Source organism: Dufourea novaeangliae, unplaced genomic scaffold (genome assembly GCF_001272555.1).
Source record: "Dufourea novaeangliae isolate 0120121106 unplaced genomic scaffold, ASM127255v1 scaffold332, whole genome shotgun sequence".
In the NCBI taxonomy this organism is placed as follows: domain Eukaryota; kingdom Metazoa; phylum Arthropoda; class Insecta; order Hymenoptera; family Halictidae; genus Dufourea; species Dufourea novaeangliae.
In genome coordinates this window covers 12,599-32,520 of record NW_015374201.1, presented here as the reverse complement: position 1 = coordinate 32,520, position 19,922 = coordinate 12,599, and the positions used below count along the sequence as shown (strand labels likewise).

General features: G+C 35.1%; 1 protein-coding gene across 1 annotated transcript in view; it reads left to right on the top strand.

The window, feature by feature from the left end:
• LOC107192291 (1-phosphatidylinositol 4,5-bisphosphate phosphodiesterase epsilon-1-like) overlaps positions 1-19,922 on the top strand; it is a gene marked incomplete at its 3' end in the record, with an annotated part of 43,439 nt that overhangs the window by 12,796 nt on the left and 10,721 nt on the right. The window lies entirely within an intron of this gene.

Sequence of the window (19,922 nt, the reverse complement as noted above, 5' to 3'; positions counted from 1 at the left end):
CGCGTAGATCATTGAGGAAATTCTAACAACGGCTACGAAGCATCGAAGCTAAAACAAAGCCTTGCTTAGCGTTTATTGTGTCGTGCCCATGAATACTAGATTTTGCAGAATTGAAGTTTATGTCGCAGGACGTGAACAAGTCTTTATTTGCTGTTTCGTCTTTCGGAAACTGCCAATTTGAACGTATCGGTTTTATACAATGAGGACACCTCATTCGCAATATAAACCAAAGGTAGGTAACCTCTTCGAGGAAAATAAAATGAAGCACAGATCAATTTTGTTGCACACAAAATATACGTGATATCCATCGCAGTTTAGAAACTCGCCTTAAGCTCTTCGACTACATAGTATTTTCTGTAGACAAATATATTTATTGGAATGTAACTTTGTAGAACTCTGTTTAAGATTTTGAAAGAAAGTATTTCGTAATACAGATATTATTCAGCAAAAAGATTCCAATTAATCCAGCTGTTTCAATATTAGTTTCAGATTTAAAGATTTATTATTAGAAATTCAGGTTTCTTAGTAATAATTCTGTGGACTTTGTTGTGTTTCGTTGAGGTACATAAATAAAAGTCGCTTAAAATTACCGACTTCGTATTAAACACGTTATATGTCCCTTGGATCCTATTTACCTACATGTGAAATGTGACAGTTTAATCGAACAATCCCATTTTTAGATTAACTGATAAATTAAGATATGCATTAGAGGATACGAAGCTACGTACAGAATTCAGTACAACTCGTAGTTTTATGTATTAAAATATGATAAGCCAAATTTTTAGTCACTTTTGAAGTGCAATCAGAAATTTGAAATTCTAAGCGGCCATGTATATCTAATACAGATCCCGTAAAAGTTAAAGTTCCATAGCTCTTAGAACTCAATGTCAGTAGAAAGCATTTCAGATTTGTCACAGTGCTACGTCCTTATAACAAATTATACCAGGGCCACTAATATTTGAAAAAATAAATACTAATTACGATCAATTCTTATCCTGAAATAGAAGTAGAATACCATAAAGGTGATTATGTAGGAACATGTACCTTCTAACTACTAAAGACACATTTATTACATTTCAAAGACTGAAATGAGTAAAGCCCAACACATTAACATATTACGGTGCGTGTGTGCACAAATTTGTTTGGGCACACACGCTTGTTGAAAGATACTTATTATTAGTATTGTTGATTTCTAGATGTAAACAGATTTTTAATCTTTTACGTAATTTCAATGCTCATATGGCCACAGAGAATAGGTTTTCAACGAAAGAGCAGCGGACCGTAATGTACTAAACTTGTGCTTTTTAGGAGTAACAAATATATACAACGCGCAGACTATTAAAAAAGTAGTATATTTTTAACATATTTTACATTTATTTTGTTGCTTATACTTTTAATGCTTAAATCACTATAACGGAAGAATATTACGCTATTTGAAAATTCTATCCGCACTGTCCGTTAGTCTATTGATTTAGAATTCAGAGATTGATGTGACTGCAAATTCTAGTATAGTACATATTTTACATCTTTCTATTATTCGAATTTTAGGTAAAATGCTATGTCACTGTAGAATTTATGGAAATTCAAGGTTTTCTACATTAGAACTGTTACCATTTCAAATATTGAAGTACCTATATACCATTAGTAATTTTTTGTAAATTAGTTCATTTCATGCGTTGCACTCTAAATGAGTGTAGTTCGTAGTCTACAGGAATCAGTATGAAATAGAGGAAGAGGAAGAGTGAAAGTGAGAGGAAAAGAGAAAGAAGAAGAGTACAGAAATAGTAAAACATAGGAAAGAAGAGATGGAAAAGAGCAGAAGCTGTACATTTTTGTGCTTCAACCAAATGTAATGAGCTGTTGTTAAACCTAAATTTAAAGTTACTCTTAAATTCATATTGGGCATCAGATGAAAATAACGCCGGTTAAATGCTTCGAACGATACATTTTGTTCACTATCACAAATGTTAGACGAGCTGCCGTTATCTTATAACTTATTCAAACGTAGACCGAGAAACGGCAAAGGGAAAATAGTGGAAACTAAAATCGAATGATTTTACAGTGAGCTGCACGTACGATTTGGCACCGGGCCAACGGGAGTTCCTCGATAAAATCCGTACATTTTCCGTGTCTCGGCCGAAAAGCGTCGAGCCATGGAATACGAGCAGCGAACGAGGGCAAAGGTTGCCTCGAAGATACGAGAGCTACTCGAATTACCGACCCTTTCCTTTCGTTTGACCACTTTAAAACGGGAAAAAACAGTGATATAAGCTATTAACGTTGAAACGTTGAAACTGAGGAATATGAGTACAGACCGAATCCCTGAGCTCTTTGTGAGTTCTCATATCCTCGTCGGATGATTCGATATTAGCTACAAAATTGGAAGTACTTTTTTTAAAAGACGTGAATTGAAATAATTACTGCCTGTGGAATATAATATTCTTATCGTTCTCGGTGATTCTCCAGGATTCCACGGACTTGAGTTTACGCGTTGTAATTTTTCAACGATAGAGGCGGTTCAAATACAGGCTAGGGTCTAAATATGGGATAGTTAAAAGTATATGGTCATTATTAGGTGCTTCACTATAGCGGGAATAGTGTGAAACTGCGATACAAAAGCAAAAAGAGTTTAATTTAATTCCATGTGATAAAGCAAACATGTTTTGGATACATTGAAATATTACTTAAAAATCTTCAACAGGTTTGTGCAATAAGTCCCTTAAGTAAAAGTACTAGCCCATATTTAGACCACGTCCTCTAGTACTAGCATACACATACAATCCCATCCATAAGTATTAAGACACTTATCGAGTATAGAATAAATATTACAGGGCATTACGAAATTGCTGGAAGTGTGAAACAAATATTGTTATGGGGATGTTAATTAAAGGTCGATAGTCAACGCTCATGCTACTATGAAGTAATAAAAGTGCCCTAAAATATGCAATTTTTACTGAACATCACATTTTCTTCATACAGACCAGGTGTTCTGATACTTATGTGCAGCAGTGTACGTTGAATATTTTTTATAAGTTTATTTAATCCTTTCGTGACCAGCAGGACGCACATGTCCTACTTGAGTACTGGAAGTGTAGGTACTGTGACGTGCCAGTTCGTTTCTTTTATGGCTAGCGCGACAAATATGTGCCACTTGAATGGTCGAACTGTGTGAGACATACCAGATCATAGCTCCCCGTGTAAAACCCTAGTAATGGATTTCTTTGTGTGGGTGTATGTTTTCGTCTTGCTGTTACTGTGAATTTTTACGTTTATTTCTGTTCTTTGTGCGAGATAGTTCAGGTGAAAGGCTACATGTATAAATTCTTGTTTGTTTGAATAATATTTTCGAGTTATTTTGCGTCTCTGCTGCTATAGACGTTGTTTCGTGTTCCGGCCATACTTCAAAAGATTCTATAAGAAGTAATTTTTAACTTGTGTGAAGGACAATTCATAAGAGTATAGTAGTTTCAATAATAATATCAGTTGTAAAAATTTGTTTCTTCCAAAATCCGTTTCCCTATTCACGACAAATGGGGTTCAGCGAGACAAATACGTCTCGCATAAGATTCTTCAAAAAGATACGAAAGCATAAGAGACAGACAGACGCGATGATTGGTAGGTAAACAACCAATTCTTTAAAGAAAAACTGATATGGTCACAAAAGGATTAAATAAAATGATCAGTGCAATAATTGGATTGTTCGAAGTGTATCGAATAACACTTATGTCGAATATTTTTTTGGTTTGAAGACATTTTACAACAGCTTCAACGGGAATATAATGAAAACAATTCGTATAATAATTAGAAAAAAATTATACAGGTGTAAACGGGGTAGGAGAGAGTTGCCTACTTTGGACCACTTTTTTATTTTTCTCTCTTACACAAGCATAGAACATCGCAGGATGCAAAGAGAAACGGAAAAAGACAAGCATTATACGTAGATTGTATGGTGTATTGATCGTTTTGAAAAAATGTGTGATAAGAGTAATATCTTAAACAAAACTAAACTAATGATTTCGGTCCGTTTCAAACAACTGGTTTCGTAATTTAGAACACCGGTTTCCTATATTGGACCGCTCCTAAAAACCAATAAAATTGAATCTACAATTTAAAAAAAACTGTTCAGGACATTGAAAAAAGTAGAAACAGTAAGAAAAAAGTATCGTACGGTGCACGTAGTGCATTAGTACGTTTTGTTAGTGGGTTTCACATTTTCCATATTTTCGTGTTGTCGCCATTTTGAATCTGAATAAAATGAAAAATTTAATAGAAAAAAACCTGTTTAGTATACTTTGAACTATTTTTGAACTATTTTTATATAGGATGTAGATTGTATCCTAGAATACACCAGTCCAATTTAGGCAACTAGCGGTGGACCAATATTAGGCAACTTTGTAGGTTGCACCAGAAAAATATATTTTCATTGTTAAAATTTAAACGAAAATGGGAAAGTATGAATATGAAATTGTAGCTAAGACAGTACACTTTATACTAGTATTATTTAAAATTATGGTACTTACAGGGTGTAAAATGGAATTCACTTGAAATAGCACGAAAAATAATGATCACGCACTACGTATTTCTATATCTCGACGACGTGAAACGACAAACAAATTAATTACCTGTTTCACTGTTCTCGCACATTTTATTTCCGCTACTTAAATCAATATACCCAACAGAAAATCTGTAAATATATTTCTTTATAGAGATACACAAATGGTCCAGTCTAGGAGCCGGTCCAATATAGGCAACTCTCCCCTACTCGAACGGTCTACCTTCGTATTGCCAAATTCGCGCTTTAACCGACTAGGTAGGCAACAGCACTGCTGTTTTCAATATTTCAGATTGTGTCTTATCCTGCAGCCCAAAATCTTTAATCGTGATTTTCTGAAAAATAAAGTTCTATGTGACAGAAAGCCAATAGGATTCATCCGTTTACAGTATACATATACTGTAACTAAAAAAAGTTTGAATCAAATCTGAAACATAACTTTAGGGCACTCTCCTTGTTAATCAAATAATTCTTGAGTCTCATTTTTTCCGTAACTGTTGGCTGGTTACAAAGTTCGAGTGATTTTTCCAGATACATAGTACATTTCAACCAATAAATTTGAAGATTGGGTTTGTCTTATAAGTTTCGCATAATTTTAATGATGAACATCAAAAAAGATGTATTAACGCATATTTTGCTGCTTTATTTCAAAAAAGAAAAAGTGCGGTGCAAACCTGTAAAAAGTTATGCACGGTGTACGAATAGAATGCCGTCAAAGAGCACGTTCGCCAGATGTAGTTTACGAAATTTTGTTCCGGGGATTTTTTGCTCCAAGGTGCACCATGCTCTGACCAGCCACAGGTTATTGACAATGACCATGTGAATTGATGAAAGAAATGAACAAATTTTTCAAGTATAGAAACCAAGCACAGAATACGTTTGAATCAACTTGGCTATATCAGCTAGCTTAAAAACCGCGCGAAATATTCAAAATGTCGTTCGTAAACAGACATTTTAAAAACTTTTAGCCTGCAGCTGGATTGCTGGATATAAATGGTGGCAAATCTGACGGATTCGTTCATTGTTATAAAACGCGTTGGGGTTTATGGCACCTGAGTATACATATACAAGATGGAACAAAAGTGTTGTAGGGCCCTGAAACAGGTATATCGTGAGGTGATTTGGAACAAGTTTCTCCTTAATAAAAATGTTCCAAATCACTTTACGAGTGACCCAGTTCAGAGACCTACAACACTTTTGTTGCACCTTGTATATTTAGTACGAGTGAGGTTACAAAAATACAGAGTAGGGGCGCACATGTTCACCAGAAATATATAGTACTGCGATGATTTCTAATTTCGAAGTTAATTTGTCGCCTACTGACAGTACTGGACTTGAAATATTGCGAAAAGTAACGGACTCGAATACCCTAAAAAGTATTGGTTATATGTAGGTATTTGGTAATAAACGCCCTGTGGAAAAGATGTCTAAGTTGTTAGAGATATCTTAGGAAAGCAATAGAGACGATATTACGCTTGAAACGTTGGTGCCTTCAAGTTATTGAGAAACATAAGATCAGAACTGTGTTTACTAAAAGTATGAGAAGCTACTGCAACGTAATTGTGTCTGAAACGAATCTATAATATAAGGCATTACTATTAAAATTTTCAAATTTCACAGTCCTTAATAATAAATCGTCGTTCTTCAGTTTAAACTGTACCATTCGAGCAATATGCATCGACGGTACAAGCAATTAAATTTGTAGATGGAAATTTTATTGATTACATACAGAATTTACACTGGGTAATGTAAGCTTTTAGTTAAGAGTTCTGTGTGAATACATGAAAAATATTAGAAGCAATTATTGACACGTCGTTATCATAGAATATAGAACACACATTTCTGCCAATCACGTTTTCATGATTTACGTCAACAAAACTCAATGTTGTACATTTAAAATGAAAAATTTATAAAGAGACATTCAGGGAATCCATAGGGCTCGTTTGTCATATTTTCTAAATGAAATTCTATTGAATCAGATATGAACAAAAACAACACAACTGTGAAAACAGTTTCAAAAAACAAAGGACTGTAGCGAATATGTTAAATAACAACCAGAATTTAATGACCATAAAAGATTGAAGAGAATTGATCTAACACATATTTGTAATGAAGTAATTTAATTTATGGAACACGTGGATTCGATTTATTTAAATTCCTTTGTGTCCTTTCCTGATTAATCAGTCTAATTTATACAACTATTCTCATACTCCTTTCCATTTTTGTGAAAAAAAAAAATAACTTTCCGAACGCTTTCCCTGTAGAATCTGTGATTTACGAATAACTTAAACATGTAACTGTTACATGACACAGTATTCCTTCGTAACTGTAAATTTACTGACAAACAGTTGTCAACAAATACACAATTTCCATTCATTACGCACCGTACTCTTCACATTTTCAACTGACATCAACAGCATTATTTAAGTGTTCAATAAGTAAAATAACAAACACTGACATATTAATTTCTATTGCGGAACAAATACAATATGATTTATCTTTTTTTCCAATAACTAATACTCGATAAATAATAACATTTTATAATAACAATTTGAGAAGTCAAACGTTGAATAAGCCTGAATCGCCGTATGATTCATTTTAAATGTCTTTTTTCTTTTAATTAATATAATCACTATTTGCAAGTATTGTCTGTAGGTATGTTAGAGTAATGAAGCTATAAAAATACAAGTCACATACAAGGTGTTTTATTTATCTTGACCATCGCGAGAAATATGGAAGAATATTAATACCAATATATGTATTTGTAGTCAGTGAACAAAAGAAATTGAAGAACCTTAGATCAGCGACCACAGTGACTTTCACAGTAACCAACACATTGAGTACTTCACATAAGGTCAATATAAACGAAACATTGTATATATAATAAACATTGTATATATACTCATTGTTCAAATGTAACTATAACCTGATACACATACGATAATTAATCATAATTATAGTCCGGGCAACATTAGCATCGTTTAACACTAATCAAGAGATGCGACGTGCTTCCTACTTTTGAATTCACATTTTTATTTGTATTGGAATGGACAAATTATAAATTAGGAGAGGTTAATATTTCCTTAGTATTCTCCGTATTAATGGAAAAATTTTTAATCTTTTTATAATAAGAAATATTGTATCTTCGATTTCTTAAAATTTTCGTATACTTGTTCTATTATAATAACAATAATAAGTATAATATTTTTGCTTCCGTAGAAGTTTCGTAAACTTGTACTACTTACAGTGAGTGGTCTAATTATTAGAGCCATCTGCATAAATTGACGATTTTACGACTTCCACTGTCTTTTTCATAAGTACATAAGGTATATATATATATAAGTACCTACAAGTACTAAGTAATTAATTTTATGTGTATTTCTGGTGGACAATTGTTAATTAAAAACTATCTAGTTCAAAAACCTTGATATTGTGATTTTATTTCTACAGAAACAGAAAAAAGAAACATATTTGTAGTACTGTAGCTCTAATAATTTGACGATCCATTGTACCTTATCAATGTTCCCATTAATCCTTTCAGTAAACCGGCGTACGAAAATGTAAAACTGATTTCTGACCCTGATTCTTTACAATATGAAGATGGAATCGACGAAAACGGAAAAGGGAGAAGAAGTACGCACAGCGATAAGGTTAGGGGTTTCTATCGGCCTCCAGCAGCAATGATGGTTGTAGGCCGGCGGAAACTACTTGCTCTTGTTGCTAATGATCGTCGGCCTCAAAGACTCCAAGCGCTACGCGTGTGGCTTCCTTGAATATTTTTAACGAGTGGCATTCAGAAAGGAATAAAGCTTTTTTTCTGTAATTGTGGAATCTTCTACTTCATGCGTGGAATACTTGTTAAACACGTTAATCGTCCGAAACAATTCATTGTGTCGATATACATAAATATTTCTGTGTAATTACAATCCTCCTGTGTAATTTGTGTATAATGACAAAAATAATTGGACTGTGGATTTATGCATGGATTATAACACGATGAAATAAAAGCTCCGATGAAGGTTAACGGACCTTCTATTTTATTCTTTGAAGGATACAATCAATGACAAGGAGAATAATTTCTATTTTAGTAAAATAACATTTACAATTGAAAATTTACATAAATTTCCACAGTCTAATAATAGTACTTGATTGTAATGGTGTATTTAAAGTTGTTAGGTGAAACAAGAAAATGTATATATTTATATACTTAACATAAATAGTTTAACAATAGTTTAATATTTATTGTTATATTTCTGTTACAGCAATAAGTATTGATAAATCGTAATATTTGTGTGAATTGTCATAAACAAAATGTGTGCTGATAACATATTAATCTGTTGTAAACAGAACACACGTGTACATATGGAACAAATTAATAAACTGTGTTTATTCAGTGAGAATATTGTATATTCAACGTCATTTCTTTCTCACCAGAAATACTCAAACAAAATATTACTATGATATCGTCTCATTACTAAACTGCAAATAATTATGCATGTATAACATTTATAAATTTCGTAAATAAATGAAAATAAAAATATGAATCGAATTCAGTCTGTGTTTTGTGTTTGCTTTAACAATTCCCTTAATAACGAGGATAAATTTTTGTTTCATACCTATTCGTCTGAACTAGTCGATAAAAGTGTTTATTTGCATAAATGTCTACAGTTTACTTATTACCTTGTCCCGTTAACCACAGGCCATTCGTCTCACAGGGAATTTGAATTTGTCTTTCACTATCACCACCTAGCCGAGAATTCTGGAGGCTCCAGGCGTTTGACTATTTTCAATTGACAATAGTGGAGCCCACTATTTGCGTAAGAATAACCAAAAATAACATTCAGTTGGTTATTAAAAGTGTTACAAAGTAGTTGTTATCGGATTATTCATCTTTAAGACGAGACGTATCTATGTAGTTAAGGATTGTACATACTTCGTAGTCCGCGGTAGTTTAATTTTTTCTTAAAAGTATAATGTAAATAGCTCCTCTATATTGATAGACTAACTTTCCTCATACATATAACCAGGGCCTCATACATAAAAACAGTATCGCCGCCCTTGTTGATTTAATATTATTTAATCAAGAATTTGATATGCAGTTTTTACGTTTATATCTATAAGTACATATATACATAGTTTTTTAACATTTGTTATTCAGAAAGAATACTTCTTCATTTTTATTTTCATAAAGTGAAACAAGGTCCTGGCAAATAAATGGTTTTATTTAAAATTAATATTTTTTCGACATATAAGTACAAAACGAATGTATAATGTTTGTAATAATGATGTTATGGGTAATAAATAACAACCATTAATTACCTACACGAATTTAATCCATTAAATATGGCTAAATATCTTATGCTATTCTGGGCTGTCCATAAAGATAGTTTATTCTTGTATACGAGTAGTGTTGCAAAGATTACATATAAAATTAGTTTAATTGAATCCTATTTGTCTATAATTTTCATAATCATAGAGACAATCTTAATCACTAACTTCACCAGCCAAAATTTTACACATAATAAACAATCTGCGGCCGCCCCTGGGATTAGCCGCCCAGGTGCGGGGGCACGATTTGCACCCCCGCCAGGATCAGCCCTGCATATAATGCACACGCCATCCCATGATATCGTAGCTTACGCAACGCACACCAAAAACGAACGAAAATGTTCGAAATTCGTACAGTTGTATGTAACGACCAGAACCCGCGAACTATTTTGCCCTGAGAATGATTTCGTTACATTTCTGCGACGCAGCGCACCATAACGTAAAGTAATTAAGCAAAATACTCATAAGTTCCTCCAACAATGAAAGCTATTTAACGATAAAGCAACATCGGTGCTTCCAGCGGGACAAACTTCGAGCTTGCGATTGTTATCTTTCAACCAGTGGACATTTACTAATTAAACCTATTGCCAGTTTCGTAATCTTATTTTGTTGCGCTGGTGTAAACTGTAGTGAACCTCGAGTACTTGAAGTTTAATGTCAGGAGAATATAAAGCTCTTTTAGTCAATTATGTCCTCAATAACAGAAGGAAATAATAGAGTTGCATAAAAATAATCATCGAAAACAGTATAATTATGATTCACTTCAAACCACGAATGACGATAAGCTTAGAAGTATACTTTGATATAACTATACGTAAGAGAGAAATTCATATCATAGTTGCTTGTATTCTAGAGAATGTGGAAGCTTAATTTCAATTTAATTTAATTAATTACGAATTTAAAACGATTACATGTTGTGATTAATACAATATAATTAAGTTTTTCGTATTGAAGGTGCATTGTGTTTTTGTATACTTAATAGAAGTCATTTCTGGGTATAGACTGGATTTTTGTTTAATTCAAGATATTTGGAATTATATTTCCAACATCTTTAAAAATCCAGTTAACGTTAAAACTTTATTTGATTTACTCCTATACATATTGAAATGTTATAATTGTAATATTTAAAGAGCAGAACGAAAACATTAATTAAAACTACGTATATACTTATTATACATATATTTTTTAAATGTGAGAAATGTTCATATATAATAACTGGACTGTGGATTTTATGCATTTATAGCCTATAGGGCTCTATGAAATACACTAAAAAAACAAAACTTTCATCGGACCCAATAAGTTTTCATTTTTATTCTGAACCCAATAAAATAGTTAAGAGAGAAAATAAATTTCTACAATTGCTCCTGTTTTTATAAATTACTTTAGAAACTTTTATCTTGCATAAAAATCCGCAGTCTAATAATAACCTTTAATTAGGAGAAAATGTTAAATAATTAATTTATATTTCACTTTGTTGTAATCTACTACAAATACATGGAACATATTTTAAATCTTCGGCAAAAACGAAATATCAATTTATTTCGATTCAAATTATTTTAGCAGAAGTGGTTTTCGTTGAATTCTTTCATACTTAATTTTTGAAATTTTTGTTTATATAATAGTTCTTCAAAGTTCAATTTCAGTATCTTGCCGTATAAATAAAATGAATAAAAAATTTTGAAACATGTTCGATAATTACTTAAAATTAAATAATACTGTGAAACGTTTCGTCTTTTGCGGTCACACGTAACTAAAAGTCTATAATTCGTAACAATAAAAATCTGCGGATTTATGGTTTTTCTACACTTTTTTAAAATATTTATTCTGATCCAAAGAATAATCAGTATTATTAATTTTTCGTTAAGACTGTAAATTAACTATATAAAACTGTAATAAATTTGAAACAAAATGCGAAGTACGGAAATGCCACAATTAATTTTGAAAATTACAACTTCTTCTGTTAACATATTTAGAATCCCATTTATTATTAATAAACAACATAAATCGTTTGAAAAAAATTTGTTTCATGATATACAGGGTGTTCTACAATTAGTAATAAAGTGGAGAAGAGAAAAAAATTTTGTCATACTCAATTTCATATTCAGGATAATCTAATGTTAAAATTCATTGAACACGTGTATTTTTTAATATACATAGCTCATATCCCTGTCTTTGTTAATTTATATAAAATTATTTCGATGTACCACTAATTATAAGTGAAAAAATTTGTTGCGCTTGATCTTTTAGAAAATGAAGCTTTGTATAAAAGTATTTTATTGTTTTTCTGTGATTTTCCATTGGTGACAAAATTTCTTTCTTCTTGGTTGAACTATTAATTGTGGAATACCATGTAGATATATTCTCCTTCCTTCGTAAATATAAAATTTATCGTGACAGCAGCCAATCCCTAGAAGAGGGATCATCAGTTTCAACGACCTTAATGTCTTCGACAAAGTACTATGTCAACTCGAAAACATACCAGACGAAGGTTGTAAATCTAAAGGATTTAGGAGCAGTTCTAGGGATGCAAAATGTCTTTCATAGTACCCGTTACAACTCGTTACAAACAAGTTTCGTCATCTCATAAATTATCGGCAACACATAATAACATTTCAGCTTCGAATTTCAAAGATTTAATCAAGCATAATATCTCAGCTCAAGCAACTTCAACATTATAATTCTCGAAAAATTTTTTCCTTAGAACTAATTATAAGTAATATATATGCGTAGTTTCATAAAGTAAATTTACGCTGAATATTAAAAATTGGTAATAGTAATATTTTATTGCACAAACATTGTGTTTATCTTACAGCATCTTCTACAATTGTGTTACATGCGTTTAATTGACCGAAGAATTAATTTGTACTGATTTAATCACTTACTTTATGTACGAGAAAACTTTATTTAGGTTGTCAATGTACAGGACGTTTCCAGTTCTTCCCTCTCAATGTGCACGGTCATAATCTGTAAATGAAAATAAGAAAAAAAATTATATGCAGTTTTGTTGTAAACAGACTGTTACAAAATTCTACACAGATATTAAATATAACACAGAATAATTAAGAATGGATTTTGTTACTGTACTGTATCATTTGGAAAGTTCGTAAGATTTCGACAGAAACGGCCCTTCAGGTACACTTTGAACACGTCCTCTGTACAAGGTACCATTAATTTTTGTTTCTTTACGAGAAAAACAAATAAAAGTGTGACTAACCTACCCTATTTCCGCTAGAAAACTTCACAACATTGACCCTATTCACCAAATATTGCTACATCAGATCATCAGATATTTAGAGCCTTAAAACATTTTGCATGAGATAAAATTTTCGAAAACAAATAATTCATTTAAAAGCGTATTGAAGAGTATGACATTATGCAAAACTGGAAAGAAGCTGTACATTATATATATATATATATTAAAAAAATATTAAATTAGATTTACATTTTCCGTGCACAGTGAGCCATTATTGATCCACAACAAACTTTCTATTCTGACCATTGTCGATTTTCGCTACCAACACAATTGAAAAATATTTAAGTAATAAAAGTAATAAGTCTTATTATACGCAGCACTTTATACGTCGTACTTTTTCGTTAACAAAATCTATATTTGCATTCTTATAAATAGATTGTGGATCTACACGTATGCAAATGTAGATTCAAACTGAAATCAGACAGAAATTTGATTACTGTATTATGGATCCTATCACCTTTTAAATAAATTAAGGACATCGTTAAACGTTTTACCATTGAAAGTTGTAGACAATCGTTGTATGACGCTGATATCATATGAACTATAACCGTTTAGAGTATGTTCTGCCGTGGACCATCGATGACCCAAGACGTGTGAACGTCTGGATACGGAAGATGTGTTAAGAGTCATGTTACTTTGACGGCCGAAAAAGTTAAGCTATGTTTAGGGATTTTTTCCTCAGTAAATACACCACGCAATCAAATCCATCGTGTTACTATTTGTTATTAAACTACTTATAAATAATATAAAAAATTGCAAAAACAGTTTTATCTTGTTACGAGTTAGGGCTAAGTAAGCGGCTGCGAAAGCCGAGGAAATGGCGAGTTTGGTTTTTTAGAGTTTGTGATGTGGACGAACCTGTGCCTATTTTATCACAGGGACCCACTGGGATAGGTTGTCGTGGACGAACCTGAGCCTATTTCATCTCAGGGAGCTACTAGGATTGTTAGTATGGTAATTCTTAAGAGTTACGATAGCCTCGTAACTCTTAAGAATTCGGTACACTTCGAGCGGTAAAAGTGTGCCTTTGTGGACGCGCTTCTAGCTGGGAATTTAGATGTTATTCTAGAGTTGAAATGAACAACACTGAATTATAAATATATATAAACGTATAAAAGTATATTCAATAAGTAAAGGTTTTACAAATATTACTGTAAGGTGTAGTCGCGGAAGCTAATTCCAACGTTCTCGGTTTTCACGCACTCAGAAATGCAGGGGCTTGTTGTACAGAGTTTAACTTACTTTTTAAAATGCTTGATAAGGACTTTAATACCCAATCTCACTAACTAGACTTCAGGTATGAGTATGACCGGCGGATGAGCTGTACGCGTCCCTTTTTATACCTCGAAAATCGAGTCTAAAAGTAGTGGGGGACACGCCTGTTCCTCAACGGAAACTGTTTTCGAAGAAAATCTGACCACGCCATAACACCCCATTGGCAATTACGTGATCTGGCCGAAAGCATTCCAACTTCCGATAGGGCTAACAGGTCACGAGAGTGTATTCGTACGTAACAATCTTTTATCATATTTTGCTATAAGTTTTTTCTTGGTATGAAAGTGACGTCTCAAACAGAAGAAGTATCTCTATGGCGCAGATGATTTCTCAGCTCAAACTTATCTGAATCAAAAACTTCAAGAAGATTCCTGATTAGTATAAGTATCGTTATCGTAGGAACCACTATAAATAATCTATCTTAAATAATAACAAAATGGTGCGAGTCCAATAGAAAAATTAAAGAAACGCACACTTTCAGTGTTTTTGTTATATAAAAAGTATAATAAATTAAAGATATAAAAATGATTGTGGTTTGGGAGGCTTCGAAATGGTTAATGGTTGCTTGTGTTTGGCTCGTGATCATCTACCGTTTTTGTCGCTCGTCATTAATTTAAGGAAATACTTCTCTTTATACTGATTGAGCAACTTGGCAGAATGGCATAAAACACAATAAACGCAACTGATGCAGACAACACTTATTTTACGTAGTATGTCAAAATGTCGATTTTAAAATTGTATGTGCACATCTGAATGTATACATATTCAGGTAAAATTATCGTATCAAAAAAAGAAATAATAAAACTTCGATCTTTCTTAATGAACACACTTTTTACATAACATTTTCTTAACGAAATAAGTACTCCAGTACAGTGATTTTAAATCATGGACCCACCTAAAAAATTTATGAATTTAGGGCACTAGTATATTGTACTGTCGTTTATGAGAAAATATATAAATCGATTATAGGTCAACTGATTTTATACTTGAAAAGAGGAACAATAAAATGAATACCGTATAAAATGAGGGAAAAAGAAGGAGTCACCGATTGAAAGGAACCTTTTATTTCTACGGTCGTTTCCTACCTCTCACGTTCCCAAATCGAGATTCTATTTGCTTGAAAGGGAATCGACAGCGTATATTAGCATTAATACTGTACCGAGGACGCCAAGAGCTTTTAGTCGACGACTAAGCAAAGACTCCGCGAGTATCATGAGAACGAACCTTCGCGTGGGCGATAAAATGTTGCCGACTTGACAGAAAAATCCGAAGCATCTTTTACAATTTACTTGATCCTCAATTAAACGTGATCCTCTTAACATACTTTGCCTATAATTATTCAAAATATTTCACAATTGACACTGCTGAATTATCGTAAATTGTAATAAAGGTGGAGATACTAAATTTCTTGCAAAAATTACTCGTCAATATTTATCGCTAAATAGATTAAACCTTTAGACTGTCGGCATTTTTTTTATAACAAGGATGATCTTTTTGGCTCAAACTTTATGTATTGTTACGCTGCCTTTTGCCAGCGTAACGCGACCGCTCGAAATTCGAGCGTGGAGCGTAGTACGAATAGAACCGAACCGCCCTCTGCCGCACAAAACATCGCCCAACACACGCACTCGCAGACACACGAGCGCTCCTAGAGGAATCCAGAGAACTTGCGAACATTTGAATAGCGACTAACCGCGTCTTTTACCACGCCGAGCATCTGCACGCGATTACAGGGCCGTGTCGAGCGTGAGGCGACACCCGACTCCGGAACTGTTTTCCCCCACCCTGACCAGGAGCCACCATTGGGTTATTGGATATTGGCCGATTATTTGGAATATTGGGACAAGGGTCTTCCGCCCTACGAGAGGACCGCACCGCCAAACAACGGTGGAGGAGCCGACCTCGTGAGGCGACCGGTCGACTGCGGAGTCGCCAAACATTTGCACTCACGGAGGGACCATTTGGGCAGTGACCGGCGCCTCCCTCTGCACAGGACTCCCAACGGAGGTGTCTGCGGGAGAGACCCATCATCGGGGAGTACAGGCGCATCCAGGGGACCGAATGCCGTGCTCCAACCCGACTCCAGGGGAGTCGGAATTATTGGCGAAGAAACCCTCAGGGCCCGAGGATTCTCCGGAAACGCGGCGCACCTGCAGACCGGCGAATACTCCAGGGGAGATTCGCGGTGGAGGCACGGGGAACGAAACGGTAGAGCAACGGGAAAAGGGGGGTACCGCCGAACGTTACGGCCGATTACCAAAATCCGCGGTTGATCATTCGGCTGCGAGCGATTATCGAGGGTAGAACGTATTTTCGAATCTCTAGTGCCAAGGTACTTGTATCGCGAGTGCGAGCGGAGGGAGAAACGACAACTCCAAGCTGTATTTCTGTGAGCGGTAAACCATACATTTCATCTCAGGTGCAGCTGTAATTGATTGCAGTAAAGTCAGAATAAAAAAGTAACGTCGGACAGCTTCCCACCTTCTGTGATGAGTTGCGGATTCGCGGGCGCGACCGCGAGTAGCAGACGGGCGAATTTCTTCGGGGTTCCTTAAACCGCGCATACCATCGAGTGGAGGCGCCGTAACCGAATCGTTTGTTATTTAGTTCACATTGCGACGAGAACGGAACTTGCGGACGACACTTGTCATCGAATTTGTTATCGCGTGTCATGTATTGTGAGCGTGACCCTCATGGGTAGACGCGTGGCGTTAATAAATGTTTGGATTAACGCAAGACGACCTCTATTCATTTGCGAACCGCCTCCTGCCGTGAGAAGAATCTCCACATCCTGCTTGCGAACCTCGAACCTTGTGCGTGCTGGCCGGCAACCGCCACTCTCTCGTAGTCTCCACTCTAAGTAAATTACGGAGGTAATTCGGAAGTCCTACCCGATACCGGCATTCGGGAAGTGCCAGGCGTTCAACTGGTGGAGGCGCGAATAGTCGCCAAGAGCGAGAGACGGCCTTTGTTCGTGGCGGACCACATCCACACGGCTGACCGTGGCCCGAATTTAAAATTCTGCGTAACAGTATACAGGGTGAGGCACTAACTATCGCCACCTAGAATAACTCCGAAAGTATGATAGTAGTAGAAAAGTTTTCGAAACAAAAGTTGCATGGGACAACGGGGGCTGTTATATGACGTTAGTTTTTTGTTGCTAAGTGGAGTCGCTTCAGAGATTTGAAGGTCAACTTTGTTTTTCTAGATAGAATGCTATATTTTGGTACTTATTTTCTGATAGCGGCTATCGAGACGAATCCAATGATGTGAAACGTTAAGGTCTTTGAAGGTCAACGAAGGTCATTTAAGGCAAAAAGGTGAAATGAACTTATATTTTTCCGATGGGTTAAGGATCCAGTTGTTCTCAATTTATCGTACAAATATTTAAATGTACGGCGTGTAGGGTGAGAACGTTGAGGATATCTTTCAGCGTATACGTCTCTAGCTCTCACTGAATTTTGCTGGCATTCTCCGTAAATGAGAAGCATATCGGTTTGTTCTTCATTACTTATTACGTTTATTCTTTTATTACTTGTTACGTTCTTCGTACACCATTGTTATTGTTGTCTTGCGATATCGTCCGAACAATGTTTACATTTCCAGGTTTGATAAATACACCGTATTTAGTAAATATTTACTGTATTTGCACGATATGCGAGAGAGAATTGTTAGATCATGTGATTCGATAAGTGCCGAAGTGAAAAGAAATAGTACTCAATCCGTGATAAGGAGATTGCAGCATTGCATTGATACCAATGGTAATCACTTTGAACACCTTCTGTAAATGTAAGTTCATTTCACCTTTTTGCCTTAAATGACCTTCGTTGACCTTCAAAGACCTTACTGTTAGTAGTAGCCAACGGAACGTTACCGCGGTTGCTCGGCCGGCAGCCTCGCGCTCTGACTGGTGGCTGGGGTTTGTTGTTAATATCTCGTTAACAAAACAGGAACTTTTATCGAAACGTAAAATACCGGTATTTTTCGGTTGTACCTTTCTAACTTTTATAGAAACAGAAATAAGAAAATACCGGTATATTTACCGATATTTATCGGTATTTTTTTCGGTTTTCCTATTTTATTAGAATTTTCAAGATATTTGTAAGAAGTTATTTAAAACCGGTATTATTTTGTTACCGGTAGTGTGGTAGCAAAGTTATATCAAAACTGATATAGTATCGAAATCAAAGTAATCATATAGCAGGATTTTTCTGGTAATATGTACATATAGTGTGATCGCGAGTGTAAAAACATACAATGTTAGAAAACTTGCAGTCGTTAAAACAACGCGTCGATCTCAAACGCCAAATATCGCAACATCAACCGGCCGCCCTAAGTATGTCGCCTGTCTTATGTTAAGTTGCAACGAGCGGATATACTCCGGTCTGCCCGTCCGTTCCCCGTCATGTTTCGCTTCGACTTGTCGTCGAGGTAACTCCGAATTAAATTTTAATACGTTTTTATTTAGCTATTATTTACAAGTATGAATACAATTGGACCGAGTGGCGTTGTGCTGTTGCTGAAGTTCAGAAATAGACTATCTCATCCCCTGTTTGGGACCAGTATTTAAGGGGGTTCCGGTTTAGAGGGGGTGGACGCTAAGTTTAAGGAATTTAGAAAAGGATCACCTAGGAAATAGGGATATCATGGGAACACATCTTGGTGACATTAGAAATTTGAAGGACAGTGTGGGAAATCGGGATATTGTGAAAAGACATCATGGCGTCCTTCGGGATTCGGGTGAAAGCTTTCTCGGCGAACGGTCGGGTATTTGAGGAGACCTGTATCGTCGGATCTGTACATGGAAAAACCATCGGGGTAATGAAAGGTTTGTTGGCGACTACCGCGACAGCCCAAGCCCGCCCAAACCCGATGTTGGACCAGCGGGTCTACCTACATTTAGCCGCCCATGCCCGCCCGAAGTTATCGCAGCGTGTGATCTTACCACTCGCGCCTGCGCCGTTACCCATTGACACGAGTGTCTTTAGCTACTTTATTTCACTTTATGAGGGAACAATGTAGCGTGCATTGTTTCGAATTCAAGACATTATGGATACATGCAGAAATTTAATTTAATTTGAAATAAAGAATCGACAAAAATACTTGTAACCTGTAAAACACTACCACAAAAACATCTTTTATATAAAAATTTAATAAAAAGTTGCAATTATTCTCCTTTATTATACAATAGTATCACAGAATATAGGATTGATTTCAATGGTAGAATTTTAATGTAGGTATTGATTAAAATTGCTGTAAAAGTACCTTGAAATATTATTAATAAACAAAAAAAATAAACACAAAATCAATTGAAAAAATGGCATGTACTTGCGTAAAAGTGCATGTTGGAAGAACTGAAGTATATAATGATAAATCGGTTCTCGCGTATGTATGGGCCGAGTGGATCTAACGCGAATTCCACGGGTTGAGCGGGCATAGCACGGATGCAGGCGGGTTTCAGCGGGTTTGCGGCGCGCATCGTCGGGCCTGTGCGGGCCGGGTATCGTTCAGACA